This window comes from Triticum urartu, chromosome 1 (assembly GCF_003073215.2).
Source record: "Triticum urartu cultivar G1812 chromosome 1, Tu2.1, whole genome shotgun sequence".
Classification (NCBI taxonomy): Eukaryota; Viridiplantae; Streptophyta; class Magnoliopsida; order Poales; family Poaceae; genus Triticum; species Triticum urartu.
In genome coordinates, this window is record NC_053022.1 from 557,725,157 (window position 1) to 557,742,307 (window position 17,151).

At 47.3% G+C, this 17,151-nt stretch overlaps 1 pseudogene; it reads right to left on the reverse strand.

The window, feature by feature from the left end:
* Positions 1-10,534: 10,534 nt before the first annotated feature.
* On the reverse strand, positions 10,535-11,204 carry LOC125539314 (annotated as a pseudogene).
* Between the last annotated feature and the right edge of the window lie 5,947 nt (positions 11,205-17,151).

Here is a 17,151-nt window from a genome sequence, read left to right on the forward strand (position 1 = left end):
GGCGGCATGGCCCCGAATCTGGGTTGGACGGGATTGAGGGATGAGAGAGGGAGGAGAGATGGAATAGAGAAGAGATGGGGATGGACAGAAGCGCTCCAGGGAAGACGAGACCCTTCGGCTAAGAGATAAGGTGGCGGCAGGTGGGCTTGTGGGCCTGTGAGGCACATGGCGTGCTATAAAGGAGGTTTACGAGAGATAGAAATCAACCGATTGATTATAGACATTTTCCTTTATTTTCTCTAGATTTTTGCGTCGTAAAGTTTAGCATTCAACTTAATTCATTGTAGTGGGCCGGCCCAGTCGGGGACCCGCTATGCGGCACACGCTCCATTTGACGCAAAAAGCGGGGTATAGGAGCTCCCGCGATCGCTGGCTTCTTTGGTCGCTAGCCCATAATGGGCCGGCTGGAACGAGAAGAGTCGCCCAACCTAGGTAAATTGGCCTAAACATGAGGGAAACTGTTGGGCTTTTAACCAGTTTTTTTTCACAGGAACATCTTACTACAATTTAGAGCATTTGTGTACTGTATGGAGGGTTGATGCCGTCGGAGAGGGGGACTTGGAGGTTCAGGCGGGGTTCGTCGAGGTCAGCACCGGCGTCGAGGTTGTGTCTGGAGCCGGTGGGGGTGCTGTGTTGGGTGCCGGTGGGGATGCAGCTCTGGGGTGGTGTTTTTGAACGGGAACCGACGAGAATGGTGTTGTAGATGCCGGATCTGGCGGCGGAGGGAAGCACCGACCGGAGAAGGGGGGAGCTGGCCCCGGCGGCGTGGGCGGCGGCGGCAGGAGGGTTACGTCGAGAGAGAGAGAGGAGAGGAACTGCCTGCTCAAGCGAATGATTTGAGGAAAAGGGATGACCGTATGCACCGGCTATCTGAAACATTTTCTTTAGTGGGGGCAATTTGTCTGTAAATACCTGTTTCTTGTTTTTATGGAGTTGGACTGGAGGCGGGCTGAGCTTCTTGAATTCAGACTCTATGAGCTAAACCGTTTGGGACAGCTTTTTTTTGGACAGCTTCACACGAGATAGAAGCCGGAGGAAATTAGAACAGGCTCTAAGTGTCTCAACTATAGTACAACAAGTTGTGCTAAAGTTGAGACACTTATTTTAGTACGGAGGGAGTATTATGGTGCAACTATTTTGTCTCTTGTTTGTTGTCTCTACCTTGATCTTAGGGCAATAGGGCTCGATGGTACCTGCGACACAAAATACTGGAACAAGAGAGGTAAAACGCAGATAGGAGAGGGAGGCTATGCCGAAAGATGGTGATAATAAGGTCATTATGGTAACTCGAACCAAGTCCCTGGGGAGACTATGCAGTCATCAAACACTCTTGCATTAGTCTGGTTTATCCTTAATAACCGGGGTAACCCCCGTGAGTCAGATAGGGCAAAGGTTGGACAATCGAATCCTCGGCACGGCGGTAGTCAGTTGTGGTGTCACAAGGACACATCTCCCACTTATGTACTAGTAAAACGCCCGTGCGTTGCTACGGGCTATACTATATATAAATGAATCAGATAAATTATTGATATTGAAGCTTATTTCTCTCTCATACACCAACCTTAAGGTCGACGTCAGGTTCCCGCGATCTAGTGTAGCAACATAAAAACTCCACCCCATGACACACCCTTATGTTTTTCTGTCGGACCCTCCCCTTCCGCTCGGTTTTCACCGTAGTGAGACATTTCTCGCTAGAGCCCTCTCCTTTAAAACGGGATGACGCCCACCTCACCTTCGCCATCACGGCCTCTCTCCTTCACACCATACTTCCCCACGAAGGGATTGCATTTAGACGTCGAAAAAATCGATGGCGAGGGAGTCATGGAGGAGGGGTAGAGAACGAACCGGTGAAAGCCAAAAAACCCGCGTACAATGTTCGCTCTGCCTGGGTCATAGAGGAGTCCCCTGGTAGAGGAGTTTGGGGAGAAGAGTATGGCGACGCGAGGACACGTCGGGAGGATCGCAAGGAAGGCACGCTGGTAGAGGAGATCAGAGAGAAGAGGACGGCAGCGCGAGGACGTCGGGATTATCGCGAGGAGGGCAGGCGATGGGAGGATTGCGTTCACATACACGTTAATGGGCCAGCCCATGCTGTGATGTGATGATGTCAAAGGTGGGCGAAAGATAGGAGTGGTGGGATGAGGTGGAGTGAGGCGAGACTACCAACTAAGACATTAGTAGTAGAGATTACCGAGAGTTGGTATAACATACATAATCCTTATGGAAAATGTTAGGCCGAATCTTTGAGTAAGTGAATCTATCTTGTAAACTCCATTGTAGACCATGCATATACATTATTCTCCAGAAGAACTGGTGCAGATTATTTGAAGGAGCTTGATATCCCATATCCCATAGTCCTCGTGTAGTCTTGTATTGAAAGATATAGGTATGTAAGACAGTTAGCTTGGAATGAGATAGATAATTAAATGGAAAAGAGAAGAACTGAAATGAGGTAGAACTTCCAGTAGGGTCACATTTCATTACTCAGACTAACCAAAAGTTTCAAAACCGAGTTCTTGGAGCTCTTTGTCTTTGAGGTCATCATTCTTTATAATCTAAAACGTGAACATTTGGTTGGTAAAGAACATTACGTGTTAAATATGATATGTTATAGCAAGCCTAATATCAGGACCACCTCTCATGGGCACAATCAACTCCCTAAAGCCTCTTTTTTTATCAGATGCATAATGCACATCACTTACCGAGGAAGATTTTAGCCTCTTCAACATAACAATCGGCAACCCTTGTCAAAGCTCACACCAAAATAACTGCACGTGTAATCATTCTACACTTTGATTGATAGACTGAAAATAAGTACACAAAAGATAGGAGCTACTCACATTCAAACTTCTGCCACAAGCTCGTTGATGGTCATTGCCCCTTCAACATGTTCACACATAGTGCATCAAAAAATAATATTCCTCCAACCAGCCCGTACAGAATGCCTCAAATTGGCATGATAAAACAAATCCAGATTGCATTATTCACTGAAATTATAAAAAATGGAAACATCTCAAACCAATATGTATGTAGAACCTGAAATTATATCTTAGGTATCAAAACAACTATACAACCTTCCAAAAAGCGAAGGAGGACCATACATAATACAATACTCCTTTCCAGCGCTTTACGTCGCCCGCCTCCCAATGCATCCCTGGTCATCTCCATGGCCTACAGGAGGCGCTTCACCTACAGCAGAATTTCGAGATAGGAATCCCTTCTTCACCTACATCAAAATTTCGAGATCCCAACACTATCAGGCTAATACAAAGATCCATGAGAAGTGTGAACGCACCAACGTCTCCGGGTATGCATGGACCGTACGGGTAACTGATTTGGGAAACGTAGGCGGCGATGCTGGCATGGCCGACGTCTCATGATGCATCTATAGTGAGACCGGCGGCGGCTAGCAGCACCGTGGCGGCCCAATTCGATAAGCCCGGTGGTCGAGTACCTGGAAGGCCAGTAGCCCACGCCCACGATGTTGGCAAAGTAGCTCGGGATGGCATCGGCGAATCGCTGGGTCACCCGTGTCAGTGACCTCGAGGCGCCGTTGATGGAAGGGGAGCTTGTTTCCACTGTTGCAGATCTCCCATGCGACATCAATGGTCGATAGCATCGGTCTCTCTCGATGGACCGGATCTTTCCCTGTCACGGTATTCGGGGGAGAGGGGGTAGGCAGTGCCAAACAGCGGAGGAAGAGGCTTGACCTGGCAGGTTCTTGATCGGTTTGACAGTTCTTTTTTTCAAGGATAGCTGAATGCCCTTGCGTTGCTATGGGACATCCAAGATATATATATATATATATTGATCAATAACCATAAGGTTATTAATTCTACTTCACAAACTTCGACAATGCATGCACATTTTAATTTTCGATCAAAAAACAAAGGTAACAAACTCCTATAACAGTGGATAAAATACAAGAAATCAGTCTAACTAAAAATACCACGTCTACCTTAGAATGTCTATAATATCAATAAGAAGTCTGCTACAAAACCTACTAACAGGTGGAAAAGGGGCAGCTAGTATCTCTCCAACAAACAAAATCATACCATACAAAATAGATTGCCTGCAGTCAATAAAACAGTAGTAGGGCATCTGAACAAAAAATACATAGGGAAAATGGAACATGTCGTTTCGAAGATTACATCAATCCTGTCAATGTTAACCACAATACTGAAGATAGGCCATAATGGCCACATGACCATCTGCACTGTACTGATAACTGAACTGCGTGTCTTCATTGCTATCATTATAGATTAACATATTTAATTGTTTCAACACAAAGGTTCCATAATGTCAGGGTAAATTCAAGAATCTTCACACGCACTTAATAGACTATGTAATAGCATGTTGAAAACTATGCAGGAAAAGCATGGTTCCGAGATACTTAAGTCTTGAGGCCAGTCCAGTCTTACCACGAAAATGAAAAGACCATATGATGTCTGGTGCATCTCCCTATTCATCAGTAGAGAATCCTTCGATTTATTTACATGAAGATTCTTATTGGGCATGGCTGCATCAATCCGAGTATATATATCTGGATGATTGATTCCACACATGTGGAGCAGATATTGAAGATTATTAAGATTCTAGTTTATTCCAAACTTTATTTATTTTTATCCCAGTTCTAGACTTCTAATGTCTGTGAAAGAAGAAAATCTTGACCGGAACACAAAATGGCAACAATAAGAAAAAGTTATCACTGGAGCAATGCAGTTAAGAGTTCTGGATACCTTTCAGAAAGAAGTGACATATATTAGCATACTTTATCAGAACAATTCAATCTGCAAATTAGCAAACATGGACATTCCAGTGCATAGTAGTACGAAAAAGGTGACAAACAAGTGAATTGTGACACAATGTAACAGCTGAATCAACAAGGACATGTTAGAATGCGAACATATTGGAGATGAGAATTCCATTGACCTCTTGTTGGACTCTTGAAATTAGATCACTGATGGCACTTCCAGCAGCGAGGCTTCCCCACGGCAAGGCATCTTTCTGGCTATTGTAGCTCTGGAGGATTATGCCATCAGTAGATAATCTACCAGGACCTAAGGCTTCTCCATCCGGCCACGGCTGCAGCCACGTCCACATCGCCGTGGATGCTCCGCCATATCCGCCCGGACGATCGCAGGCTCTTCATCATCAACCTCTTGTTTAGCCATGATGCCACGGTGGCCACCAGGCGGCTTGAAGCCACAAACGACATGCTTGAGCACACATCGCGATTTTGGGGGTCACACTTGACAACGACACCATGCAACGCGTCATGGCGGCGTTCATGGAGGCGTTGGCGCGATGCTAGCTCCTGGCCTGTGCTGGCCTGTGCAGAGCACTGCTCCTACCCCGTGCGGCGCCCACGCCACCATCGCACCCTATACCATGCAATCAAATTGGCAGATAGAGTGCAAAATAATGGAACAAAATTGACAGAAAGATGAACAATGTGCAAGTAGCAACCTCAAAATACGAGGACTACTCGTTTTGAAGTTTCAGAAGAGTTGATCTCAGAAAACTTCAATTGAACGCAAGGCCGAGTAGCAATGTACCCGGATCGGCAGCCTGATTTTTAGATGGTGTAGCTGGCAAATCTTCAAATCTAGTCCCCAAGAAGGAAATCAAGAGCAGATCATGAAGTTAATATACAGAGCTTCCAGAAATCACACATTCACCTACGTCCAAAATGAAGCCTCCACCTGCCAAATGTCCCACAGGCAGTATGTAAGGCAGCGGAATGGATGATCAAATCATAAAACACAATCTAGTATTTACCAGCGATTTAGTATCCTGCACGTCGGACTGGATCTCAGAGAGCCTCTGCTTCATCTTGTCTGCTTAGATCTCACCATGTAAGACGAAACCAACAACATCGAATAGAAATAGGCACGGGAAGAGAGGGTGGCAATCTTGGCGAAGACCTCGCAGACGCAGAGTCCCAGTACTGGCGCTCGTAGCCCTGGAACACCTCGCTGCTTATGATTGCTCCTCTTGATCGCCTTTCATGGCATGCATTAAAGATAAATGGTAGCTAACCAGACCTGGCCGCTGCCACCGCCGAGAGGAGGTTGAGTAGTCAGCTGTTTGCGTAGGTGAAAGCTGCTATGTATGTCCTTGATCCATCGCCCGCCGTCCAGGATCGACCCATGCACACGAGACAATACTGGGCGCGCATCGAAGCAGACTTCATGGCTATGTCCCGGATCCACCGCCCTCTGTCCTGCTTGACCCATCCACATGGAATCAACACCGGACGCACCGGCTCGTCATCGATGCCGACGAGCTGTTTCATTGCGAGGTCAAGGGGGACCGCGGAAGGGCCGCACTGGTGCCTGTGCTACGCGCTACTCGCTAGCGGCGTCAACTGGGAAGGGGCGGCTAGGGTTTGAACAGGGAGGAGGAGACCACGGCTTGCGTGGATTTTTCGTTGCTTGCGTGCGTGGGTATGACGGTTTTGCTGGTTCTTTCGCCGGATCGCATGGGGGTGGGACCACGTAATTAAGAAGAACGAATCACGTTTGGGGTGGAACGTACGCAGGGAAAACCAACAGCGCACGGGAGGGGAGGCTAGACGAAGGGTTCGACGACGTAAGACGGGAAACGGAACACTGCGTTTCTTTTAGGTATTATAGGTAATTGCCCGTGCGTTGCTACGGGAGCATCCAATCCTATTGTTCTACTATGCATGTATATCTTTATGGCACATTCTTGTTGTTCTAACATATATCTTTAGGGCACATCAGGCCACACTGTTGACTTCCTTTTACCATTAAATAATTTCTTCCTCCTACTTTCTCAAGAGTTGCTAATGTAGATGAATTTAAGAATTTTGCATAATGTTTCCCCCAAACAAGCTATTCCGCCTACTTTATCTCACTCTAGCAGGCACTATGTATCCTAGCTTCTAACTCTCTACAAAAGATAGGAAATGGACTTTTCAAACATAACATTATTCAGAAAAGAGCAAAAGCATGATTCTCAGGAAGAATGCATAGCAAATGTTTTACTAATGCTAGTATATTGAACAAGTTCAAGTAATATGACATAAAAATAGAAATGTGCAAGCCAATTGGCGAGGGGAGCCATCTGGTAGATAGTGCACACCATCTTCTCATGTTCTGTAAAAAATTCTTTCATGCCTTCCAGCAACATCTATATCCATGCCTTGTTGCCCAGCATCCTTTTCATATATGGCGTAGATCATAATATCTATATCCATCCTTTTCTAATATAGGAGAAGAGGCAAATGTTAATAGACATGCTAAAACAAAAGTTAGTTGTAGAGGTGGGAAATGCATATGCATCCTAGCTGTAGACCCACTGCAGAATATATCCTGGTATGCCAATGAAAGCAATTGTTTTCCTTCGGTGAAGATTTTGTATCCTGCACATGAGCTGCATAATATCGATGGAGCACGAACCATGTAAAGCACATTAATATTTCAAAATGTAAAAGCACTTACCACGTAGCATGGATTATTAACTCTGATTTGTTAAATAAGTATTAAACTTCCTTCTATGAGGATAAGTCATTCGTGATAAAGTGCTAACTCCACTCTAATGAGACTATTGTCAGGTTGAGAGGATACAGAAAACTGAGTTACAAGCATAGAAAAATGAAAAACAAAGCATACTATTGTTTGGACAATTGTACAGTCTGGTCATACGGTAAACTTTTCCGCTGATGTGAAATACATCAAGGTCCTTTCAGAGGAAATATTACACAATTTTCATGGTCTCATGGATCAGTGGAAGTTACTCACAGCAACACACCAGATTATGGATAGCTAGAATCAAGCCATACATGAACTAAAGACGTGAAAAAAGCCTGGAATTTTGACTTCAGGTTCCATTCATGCTTTCATGTTTCCTGTGAATCTGAATCATCAGCTGTGTAGGGAAGTTTCATATGCACCTGCGATGTCAAGAAAAATTCACTAAAGGAATAAGATAACAAAAGCTATACTGGATGGAGGCCAACCATGTTATACTCTGGAAGGAGGGTCTAATAGCTAAGGGATATTTTCAGATAATAAGTTTGGCAGTGAAAATTCCAATATCTACATAAAATGTCGTATCAAAGGATTTCATATGGAGGGAGGATTTTGAATATTGGCCTCACGGGAAATAGAGGCGTGAGGTTCTGTTCAACGTGATGGAATGGTAGGACGAACAGAAGCAGCAGCATAGCAGCGTCAGCAATACAGACAGTAGCAGCAGCGTAGCGGCAAAATTGCATCTCTCACGCAACAACGTACATGCATCGGCGCCACAACGCACACCAGCGCGTGGTCACGCACCTTGGCTACATCGCTGCACGAAGAGCAGGCAGACCTCTACCTTGGCCAGTGACCTGCCACCCGAATCCTCTCCTTCCCACGACGGCGACCTGTCTCCCGCATCCTCTCCTCCCCCAACGGCTACCTCTCCTCTAGTCAGGGCGGCCCCCCCTCTCTCTCTCCATCACGATTGACTTGATGCACCCATGACAGATCTGGGAGGAGCGAATAAAGGAGAGGATCGAGGGAGGATAGAGGGAGCTAAACAATTAAAAGGAAGGAATAGGAGAGATGTCGTCCGTGATTGGCCTGAATTAATTGTATTATGCATTAACCAAATAAGGTATTAATCCGTGAATTGACTGAATTACCAAATATTGACCGAGAGGAGAGGAAATCGCTGTAGGGTGAGAAAGGATGGACGAACAGGTGGGACGATGTAAGAGGGGAGACGGAACCTTACGGTTCTTTTAGATAAAAAAGTAGAGATGGAGATTAATTAATAATAATAATAATAATAATAATTAGAGAATTACAGATTAGAGATTAGAGATTATTTGCTTCCTGAAAATCTATTATTTGTTTCCTAAAGCAAATTGCATTAATGAGAGAGATCCGTTGATTTGGCTAAGGTAGGAAAGAATCTATTATTTGTTTGCTAAAGAAAATTGCATTAATGGGAGAGATCCATTGATTTGGCTAAGCTAAGAAAGAATTTATTATTTGTTTCCTAAAGCAAATTGCATTAATAAGAGAGATTCATTGATTTGGCTAAGGTAGGAAAGAATCTATTATTTGTTTGCTAAAGCAAATTGCATTAATGGGGGAGATCCATTGATTTGGCTAAGGTAGGAAAAATTGCTTTAGTGAGAGAGATTCGTTGATTTGGCTAAGGTAGGAAAGAATTTGTTATTTGTTTGCTAAAGCAAATTGCATTAATGGGAGAGATCCGTTGATTTGGCTAAGGTAGGAAAGAATCTATTATTTGTTTCCTAAAGCAAATTGCATTAATGAGAGAGATTCATTGATTTGGCTAAGGTAGGAAAGTTAGATCCGTGATCTTTTGTCATTAGGAAAGTGTTGAAAATAAACCGTACCGGACTACCAACTCCTCCATTAAGTTTTTTTTCGCTGGTTAATTTTCGTAGGTTTTTTTGCTCGATTGTCTTGGGAGCGATCGAATGTTGGACCCTGGAATGCGTGAGGGTGGGTGGGGGCTTCGGTACGCGGTTTTTTCGGTTCGTGGCGGCTCAGTGTAAGGTGGGACGAGGTACCAAAAAAAACCATGAAAGGTGGGACGAAAAAAAACCTGAAAGCGAGACTACCAACTGCTTTATTAAAAGTAGAGATTTGCGAAATATATTTATCAATGTTTACCAGTGCATTGTTGATCTGTAATTATTATCCCTGACGCGTGTACACAGCCGCTGGAGCAACCTTAGCCTGGCCTATTTTCTTTTTATTTCTACAATCTCTGTGATAATTGTTGGTCCGAGAAACTGGGATGATTTGAGATAACCAAGGCATGCATACATTTCCTTGCCAAAATTAATTCATTTTCTGGATTCGATAAATTCTAAGGGCTCTAGAAAAGAAGTAGTCCCTCCTTCCATCTATACAGGACCTAATACGTTTTTCAATACCGCCTTTGACTATTGACAAGATTAATACTATATGAGATTTATAATGCGAAAATTATATCATTGGAAGCTCCTTTAACATACAAATTTGACGATATGCTTTGTGTAAGTTGCTTGTCAGATATTATTGCTCTAACTTTTGGTCAAAGTTAGCCTCGAAAAACGCATTAAACCCTATATAGTTAAAAGGAGGGAGTATGTACATCTAGAAACAGATTGAAGGTAATCACTGGTCACAAAGGAACTACGAGGTGCACATGGCAAACGATCCGTATTGCATCACCTGAGAAGTGTATAGCTAGATGACATTGAGCAGTTATAATTCATAGATCAATCTTCATATATAATAAAACATCACACATTACAGATAACAGAATAGATGAAATAACCACATCTAGACATCCACGATGAAAACTTGTACCTAAGCTGCAAGTCGCCATTGCTGTCCAGGCCAGCATTTAGTATGTAAAACGTTCTATAGATATTTTAGGGAAATTTTATTTTAAGTAGGTAGGATGCTATATCCATGAAGTTCCAAACACAATTGGGCCCACCAAGTAATTGTCAGCCACACTGAACTTGGACAAGGACGTATGAACTGCACCAGGGAAGCCGAAATCAATCCACTAACAGATCATTAGCCAGTTACGACTTTGTTGTCCCCGGACACGACTTGGATGCTCCCGGATACAACATTATTGTTCCCAGTTACCCTATTGTTATTGCCGGATACAGTATTGTTGCTCCCAGTTACGACATGGTTGGTGTCAAGTATGGCATTGCTGCTCCCAGATGTGACTGTGTTGTTGCTTCCAGAAACATTATTGTTGTCCCCAGATACAACAGTGTTGCCGCTCCCAGATACAATGTTGCCACTTCCAGATCTGACACTGTTGTTGGTCCCAGTGATGGTGTTTGGTTGTTGTTGTTAGAGTGTTCTTCTATTGCTCTTCACATACAATAGCAAGTTAGAGAAAGCAATACCTAGTGAACGATCGACAACGGTGAGGCCCTTGAGTAGTGTCAAACCCTTGGGTACCTCACCAACCAAATGAATTATTTGAGAGGTCCAAGTACCTTCCCGGCGAAGCCCCGCGGCGCTTGAAGGTCGTCAGGGTGGCACGTCACATAGGCCGCCGGCAGGAGAAACGCCAAGAAGGCGAGCAGCAGGAAGCATTTCGCCATGGATTCAGCTGTGGCCTGTGGTATGTATACAAAAAGCAGGAACACTCAGCAAGAAACCAGTTTGGGGTGCAGGTGATTCTCAAGTGATCTTGGCAAAAACTGCTTGGGTGGTGCATCTCATCTTATGCTCGTGCATGAATGTGTGTAACCATGCGTTGCAAGTACGTAGTACTAGTCAGTGGCCACAATAGTCAGTGTGCGTGCGGAGTGCCAATTCAAACTTTATTTTCTTGCATTTTTCATGCATGAGGTATTGTCTGTCGACTGAAGAAATTGGTGGGTGGCATGGACCATGGACCCAAGTTGGCAGCTCCTGCTCCTCAGCTTCACTGGTCCCGTCCCGTTGTCGTGGACAGGTCCGCCATAGTTCATTCATGTTTCTCGACTTTTTCTTAATAAGCCAACTAATGCAAATGACTTTCATGGCATATTTCTTGCACACACAATAAAAGTATTAGCTTCGAGAACGAACTTTATTGTATGCGGACAAAATGATCTTCCGGTACTTCGTGAAGATGGCAAGATGCTGCGTGCATGCCTGTTCACATGGTATACAGGAGAACTTGCTGCTTGTGCATGGTGTTCTGTTTCTAGAAAAAAAATGCATAACAGTGAAGGCAACAACCACAGTCCGTCCTTCATGTAATACTTGCAACAACCATAGGCCAAGGAAGTCTTGCTTGTAGTGTCTGTGGCAGCGAGAGGCGAGGTGACGATCGATGCCACAAAGCTGACAAGCCTGAGGAGCACCGCAACTAGAACAACAAGCAACTGGGCGACTCCCTCTAGTGATGGTCAGCGCGTTGCCCCGCGAGGCCTGCGATGAGGAAGCCGGTGGTTTGCCACCTGATGCGGCCGGCTTCTGAGGTTTGTCGCGTGTGGCGGCGTTGGCGGAGGCGAAGCTGGGGGAAACACGGCGCGCCTTGATGCGCTGCTCACGCCCAAGGAGGCGCGCTAGAGCTCACGACGCGGGAGCGTATCCTCTCGACCATGGACGTTCTCAATGAGATTGTCATAATCATCATCAAGCCCGTTAAGCACAAAAGTGGTGAAGTCCTCGTCCTGAAGCGGCTGACCAACAGAGGCCAAGGTGTCGGCGAGGCTCGTCATCTTGTTGAAGTACTCCGTGATGCTGAGATCGCCAAGCTTGGTCTCACCCAGCTCGGTGCGTATAGAGTGCGCATGCGCCTGAGACTGAGAGGCGAAACTAGTGTGGAGGGCCGCCCACGCCTCCCTGGACGTAGCGGCGAAGATGACCATCGACGAAACACTCGGCGTGAGCGAAGACTGGATAGCGGAGAGAATAGCCTGATCCTGCGCCACCCACGTGTGATATGCCAGATGGTGAGAGGGTGGACACAGGATGGATCCGTCGACGTAGCCCTCCAAGTAGCGGCTGCAGAGTAGAGGCAAGACCTGAGCACGCCATGACAGGTAGTTGTCCGGCGCGAGCTTCACCGGCAGCAGGTGCGAGAAATAAAACGGCGGCGGCGCCGCGGTTTGAGCAATGTACGCCTGCGCCAGTGGGGCATAGGGATCCATGGACAGGGCCATCTCTGGACGAGGGACCAGCGCATAGGCGCCAGGGGAGGAGTAGGACCCCGCAGAGGCGGCAGCCAAAGCGCCGTGCCCGGGCGCTGCAGGAGGATCGTAGGTGGCCAGTGCGGCGTAGGGGCCAGCACCTGCAGCAGCCGAAGCACCTTGGCCGGGCGCTGCAGGGGCACCGTACGACGAGGAGGCCGCGCCCCCATAGGACGGCGGCGACGCCTGGTAGTAGTGGTGCGGTGGCGGCGGATGCGGCACTACCGTGTAGGGTTGCGGCAGCGGCGCAACATAGACCAGAAGGATGACGGCGGCGGGGGCGCACCATAGGATGGCGCGGGAGCACCGCACCACGGGTGCGGACTCGGCGGAGGAGGGCCGCCAGGGGCCGGCAGCGCCGCGGGCTCGGTTGGGACGATTGGAGCGTCCGGAGACCCCAAAGCCTGCGGGGAAGTGGGCAGCGGCGACACGGCACCGTACATCGTCGCGAGGGGGCGGGAGGCCATGAAGGGCAACATCGGGGCGAGGGCCGATGCGGCTGTGGCGGTCGAGATCGGCGCGGCGGCGGCGGGAGGTGGTGCAGCGGAAGACATCGTAACCTAAACTGATACCATGTCAAACATAGGGTTTGGGAAACTGGCTCGACACCCTAAAACGAGGTGTGGCTATCTCATTATATAGATGTACCAAGAGGTACAATACAAGGCCTATACAAGATTACGTATATACAGTCTAACAACCCGAGCACTGGCATCTTGTGTGGAAGTCCGGCGCGCCCCTATCGGTGAAGTTTTTCATATACCTGGCCTCCTTAAACCGATGCTGGACCGCCGATCGGCTCGCTCGGCATGGACTAAAGCACGAGCCGGCTTGCGTCCTTTGTCTTCAGGAGCCAGAGACTCTGCAACACATCTTGGTGTGATGCGTTTTCACTCGTTCTGTTTGGCATGAGATCCTAACTTGGTGCTGCCCCTCCATCCCCCGCCCGACGGATCTTCCGGCTTCTTCGACTGGCTATCCACGGCCCTCCTCAGGCTGCCTGCGACCACTCGACGCGACCTCACTACCTTGGCCGGCCTTGTGGCATGGACGCTTTGGCGCCACTGTAATGCGGTCACCTTCGACAAGATCGCCCCATCTACCCCGACTGTGGTCACCACTATTAAAGACGACGCTCACTCCTGGGCCACTGCCAGAGCCAAAGGGCTTAGCGCTTTTATCCTTGTAACCTGATCTTGTATGAGGGGCTGAGCATCCCCAATACTCCATGCTCACACGATCGCCACAGACACGCCTTCTTGCGTACGTGAACGTGGCATCGACCTGTTGTTTTCTTTTCCCTCTATCAGTGCAAAGATACGCTCCAAAGCGTATTCACGATCTTATTTACTTGCCTGGCCAGAAGCGCACGTCACGGATGATAGTTGTTGATCCCACGATCTCCATCGAGGTGGAGGCACCCAGCGCATATCCTAAATCACAGTGAGATCTCCACCTGTGACGGCGACGATTGATTGCAACGATCTCCCAAATTTTCCATCGGGCCGGCAGACGCCCGTCCAATCCACTCATACGACAAGACAACCGCTCCAAGACGAGGAGCATGGCAATAGTGCCCCCTCTCCGCTGACCAGAGGATGCATGGCTACAATGCGTGCCGCTTCGCTGATCCGCGTGGCCCGGTACTGTTCCAACTACTCCGTGATGCGACCGGAGACGTGCCACAGTGACGCCCTGGCGGTGGGTTCCGCAACTGATGGACCCCACACGAAGACCAAGACGATGACACTGGGCCCCGTGAAGGAAATATGCCCTAGAGGCAATAATAAAGTTATTTATTTCCTCATATCATGATAAATGTTTATTATTAATGCTAGAATTGTATTAACCGGAAACATAATACATGTGTGAATACATAGACAAACAAAGTGTCACTAGTATGCCTCTACTTGACTAGCTCGTTGATCAAAGATGGTTGAGTTTCCTAGCCATAGACATGAGTTGTCATTTGATCAATGGGATCACATCATTAGGAGAATGATGTGATTGACTTGACCCATTCCGTTAGCTTAGCACTTGATCGTTTTGGTTTACTGCTATTGCTTTCATCATGACTTATACATGTTCCTATGACTATGAGATTATGCAACTCACGATTACCGGAGGAACACTTTGTGTGCTACCAAACGTCACAACATAACTGGGTGATTATAAAGGTGCTCTACAGGTGTCTCCGATGGTACTTGTTGAGTTGGCATAGATCAAGATTAGGATTTGTCACTCTGATTGTTGGAGAGGTATCTCTGGGCCCTCTCGATAATGCACATCACTATAAGCCTTGCAAGCAATGTGACTAATGATTTAGTTGTGGGATGATGCATTACGGAACGAGTAAAGAGACTTGCCGGTAACGAGATTGAACTAGGTATTGAGATACCGACGATCAAATCTTGGGCAAGTAACATACCGATGACAAAGGGAACAATGTATATTGTTATGCGGTTTGACCGATAAAGATCTTCGTAGAATATGTAGGAACCAATATGAGCATCCAGGTTCCGCTATTGGTTATTGACCGGAGACATGTCTCGGTCATGTCTTCATAGTTCTCGAACCCGTAGGGTCCGCACGCTTAAAGTTCTGTGACGATCGGTATTATGAGTTTTTGTGTTTTGATGTACCGAAGGTAGTTCGGAGTCCCGGATATGATCACGGACATGACGAGGAGTCTCGAAATGATCGATATGTAAAGATCGATATATTGGACGACTATGTTCAGACACCGGAAGTGTTTCAGGAGGTTTTGGACATTTACCGGAGTACCGGGGGGTTACCGGAACCCTCCCGGGAGTATATTGGGTCTAATGGGCCTTAGTGGGAGAAGAGGAGGGGCGGCCAAGGGCAGCCGCGCGCCCTTCCCCCTCTAGTCCGAATTGGACAAGGAGGGGGGCGGCGCCCCCTTTCCTTTTCTTCCTCCCTCCCTTCCTTCTCCTCTCCTACTCCAACTAGGAAAAGAGGGAGTCCTACTCCCGGTGGGAGTAGGACTCCCCCTTGGCACGCCCTCCTCCTTGTCCATCTGCCTCTGCCCTAGCTCCTTTATATACGGGGGTAGGGGGGCACCCCATAGACACAACAATTGATCTGTTGATCTGCTAGCCATGTGCGGTGCCCCCTCCACCATAATCCACCTCGGTTATATCGTAGCGATGCTTAGGCGAAGCCCTGCGATGGTAGCTTCATCAACATCATCACCACGCCATCGTGTTGACGAAACTCTCCCTCGAGCTCTACTGGATCATGAGTTCGCGGGAAGTCACCGAGCTGAACGTGTGCGGAACGCGGAGGTGCCGTACGTTCGGTGATGAGGATTGGTCGATCGTGAAGACGTACGACTACATCAACCGCGTTGTTATAACGCTTCCGCTTAATGATCTACGAGGGTACGTGGACGCCACTCTCCTCTCTTGTTGCTATGCATTACCATGATCTTGCGTGTGTGTAGGAATTTTTTTGAAATTACTACGTTCCCCAACAGTGACATCAGAGCCAGATTTATGCGTAGATGTTATATGCACAAGTAGAACACAAGTGAGTTGTGGGCGATACAAATCATACTGCTTACCAGCATGTCATACTTTGGTTCGGCGGTATTGTTGGATGAAGCGGCCCGGACCGACATTACGCGTACGCTTACGCGAGACTAGTTCTACCGACGTGCTTTGCACACAGGTGGCTGGCGGGTGTCAGTTTCTCCAACTTTAGTTGAACCGAGTGTGCCTACGCCCGGTCCTTGAGAAGGTTAAAACAACACTAACTTGATGAACTATCGTTGTGGTTTTGATGCGTAGGTAAGAACGGTTCTTGCTCAGCCTATAGCAGCTGATGTCTACTACACAACCTTCTTCTTGCAGACGTTGTTGGGCCTCCAAGTGCAGAGGTTTGTAGGACAGTAGCAAATTTCCCTCAAGTGGATGACTTAAGGTTTATCAATCCGTAGGAGGCGTAGGATGAAGATGGTCTCTGTCGGTGTGAAAACCGGCGGATCTCGGGTAGGGGGTCCCGAACTTTGCGTCTAGGCCGGATGGTAACAGGAGGCAAGGGACACGAAGTTTTACCCAGGTTCGGGCCCTCTCGATGGAGGTAAAACCCTACGTCCTACTTGATTAATATTGATGATATGGGTAGTACAAGAGTAGATCTACCACGAGATCAGGGAGGCTAAACCCTAGAAGCTAGCCTATGGTATGATTGTTGTTGTGTATGTTGTCCTACGGACTAAAACCCTCCGGTTTATATAGACACCGGAGATGGTTAGGGTTACACAAAGTCGGTTACAATGGTAGGAGATCTACATATCCGTATCGCCAAGCTTGCCTTCCATGCCAAGGAAAGTCCCTTCCGGACACTGGACGAAGTCTTCAATCTTGTATCTTCATAGTCCAGGAGTCCGGCTAAAGGTATAGTCCGGCCATCCGGACACCCCCTAATCCAGGACTCCC